Genomic DNA, 3,272 nt, shown 5'->3' on the forward strand with positions numbered 1-3,272 from the left:
CCTGCATCAGCCTTGTTAAGAGTTATTTGCTGTTCAGCATTGAAGCAGGGGCACCATGATTCAATCAACATTGATTAAATCAGTGATAAGAGAGATTTGCCTAAGGCCTCCTGACCCATTTCCTTATCTCCTTCCTGTAGTGGTGGATTTTGCTCCAAAGGCCAAAGCCTCAGCAAACATCATTCGTTTTTTCTGATACACTAAAAAAATACCACGAGGAAAAAGGAGATTTGCTTCAGGCCTGGTTTGTGCACACAAGGGATTTCTGAACTCTCTGGGAAGTCTCAAATGGGGAAACTTTCTTGGCTGCATTCAGCATCAAATTTAAAATTAATTATCATTGAACCACAGAATGGTTTGGGTTGGAATGACCTTAAAAGTTCATCCCATTCCACCCCCTGCCATGGGCAGAGACACCTTCCACTATCCCAGGTTGCTCCAAAGCCCCATCCAACCTGGCCTTGGACACTTCCAGGGATCCAGGGGCAGCCACAGCTTCTCTGGGCACCTGTGCCAGGGCCTCCCCACCCTCACAGCCAAGAATTCCTTCCCAATATCCCATCCATCCCTGCCCTCTGGCAGTGGAAGCCATTCCCTGTGTCCTGTCCCTCCATCCCTTGTCCCCAGTCCCTCTCCAGCTCTCTTGGAGCCCCTTTAGGCTCTGCAAGGGGCTCTGAGCTCTCCCTGGATCCTTCTCTTCTCCAGGTGAGCACCCCCAGCTCTCCCAGCCCGGCTCCAGCCCTTGGAGCATTTTATCTCAAAAACGAACAACTTATCTCAGAAAGGAACAACTTATCTCAAAAACTGACATTTTTCAGTCCAAACCAACTGCAGCAACTTTGACACTTCCTCAGAGAGGGCAGAAAGTCAGCAGTCTGTGCAGTTTTAGTTCATACTTTCGTTTCCTGAAAAAAACACCAAATATTTGCAGGAAAAACAGGTGGCTGCTCCCTCCTGAATAACCCTCAGAAGACACCAGCAGAGACTGAAGGATGGACTCCCTGGGGACTCAAAACAAGGCAAAATAAAAGGTGTTTTCTTGGACTGCACAGGTTTAAAATCACTCTTCTGTGACTTCTGGGTGAAAACCTAGCTGGAAATAAGGACGTGTGGGGAATTCTGAGGGAACTGATCGAGTTACTGGGAGAAATAAGTGTTAAGCGATTTGTTAAGTGATGTCCTGACTGCAGGTCCACGTGACTGGAGGCACTGAGGCTTTTGGAGCCAGACTGTACAAAGGGCAGGACAAAATCCAGGTTATTTCTGCTGTGTTTTATGTCAACAAAACCTCGCAGACAACGTGGAAAACTGAAATCAACCGTCACAAGGAGAGCGAAGAAATTCTGTGGAGTCAGAGGGAAGTTAGGCAGGGTACAAGTGATTTTTTAAAAGATTATTTTAATTTCTAAAGCACAAATAAAAACATAGTGAAGGGGTGGTTAAATATTACATGTAAAGGCATGCAAGGGTCCAAGGGCCATTGCACACAGAGCATTAAAAAATAAAAACATTTAAACACATCAAAAAATCTCCAATTTTACTGCACACGCACTGGGTTGTGCAGTCAAGTGTATTAAATATTATTCTGAGTTTTCTCATCACTTCACTAGGAAATTTTCTCAAACCAAAATCAATCTTTAACATGTGAATGTGACCAAAAATTGATTGATATAAAAGGAACCAGAGGGAAAAAAAAGGATATGTTCACTCTTTTTTGATCACTGATTAATTATTTTTGGTTCCAGGCCACATTTCTGAGAATGGTGAGGAGTATAGTTTTTCCCTCTTCCTCAGAGAGAAGAGTGAGAAAAATAATTTTTAAAAGATGGTGTTTTTTCTTATTAAAGAAAAGCTTTAGTGTCATTGTGGTTTAGAATAGGGCTTGAAACCGGCTCCTGAGATTATTTTTGTTGTTCATACTCCTGAAAACTGGCCAAAATGAGGGAAAAACAGTCTGCACAGTAACACAGTGAAATATTTCTGCATTTCCAAATGAAAACTTCAAGGGATGCTGGCAGGACAGAGGTGCCATAGCGACAGGATAGTGGTGGAGTGCAAGGAGGGTGGAGTAGGAAACTTAGATGGGATGGAGGCAGGCTGGAGGAGGGAAGCAGGAGGATCACAGAATCCCAAAATGGTTTGGGTGGAAGGGACCTTAAAGCTCAGCCAGTTCCACCCCTGCCATGGGACACCTTCCACTATCCCAGGTTGCTCCAAGCCCTGTCCAACCTGGCCTTGGACACTTCCAGGGATCCAGGGGCAGCCACAGCTTCTCTGGGAATCTGTGTAATGCAGGTGGAGTTAAAAAGGGATGGCTGTGGGATGCAGGTGGGATTTAGGAAGGAGTTGGAGGAGGAAAACCAGACGGGAGAGAGGCTGGAGGAGAGAAACAGACAGGAAAAGGGACAGAGGCAGGATGGAGACAGGATAGCCAAGGGTGGGATTTAGGTGGGATTCAGGAAAAATCCAGACAGGTTGCTGGAGGAAAACTAGATGGGATGGAGATAGGATGGAAGAAGGAAGGAGGAAGGATGTGGATGAGATTAAGCAGGGATAAAGATGGGATGCAGGCGGGACTGAGGAGGAATGCAGGCAGATTGGAAGATGAAAAGGAAAAGTGATGGAGTACGGCAGGAAGGGAAAAAGACGGGAGGAAGGACGGAGGACGGGACGGGACGGGACGGGATGAACATCTGTGGGATCGAGGAAGGTCAGAGACAGGCTGGAGGTGGAACTGAGGAAGGATGCAGGCAGCTTGGAGGTATGAACACTCGGTGGGATGGACTCGGCGGGAGGAGGGATGGAAGCAGGAGCAGGCAGGATGAAGGAAGCAGCGGCAGACATGGAGGCAGGAGGGCAGCGGAGAGGAGCAGCGAAGGAGCCGGGAGCAGGGATGGGAGCAGGGATGGGAGCAGGAATGGAAGCAGGGATGGAAAGCAAGGATGGAAAGCAGGGATGGGAGCAGGGATGGGAGCAGGGATGGAAGCAGGGATGGGAGCAGGAATGGAAGCAGGGATGGAAAGCAGGGATGGGAGCAGGGATGGAAGCAGGGATGGGAAGCAGAGATGAGAGCAGGAATGGGAGCAGGGATGGGAGCAGGAATGGAAGCAGGGATGGAAAGCAGGGATGGGAGCAGGAATGGGAGCAGGGATGGGAGCAGGAATGGAAGCAGGGATGGGAGCAGGGATGGGAGCAGGGATGGAAGCAGGGATGGAAGCAGGGATGGGAGCAGGGATGGAAGCAGGGAGGCGGGCTCCGGGGGCGGGCAGCCG

Source organism: Sturnus vulgaris, chromosome 3 (assembly GCF_052056855.1).
Source record: "Sturnus vulgaris isolate bStuVul1 chromosome 3, bStuVul1.hap1, whole genome shotgun sequence".
NCBI lineage: Eukaryota > Metazoa > Chordata > Aves > Passeriformes > Sturnidae > Sturnus > Sturnus vulgaris.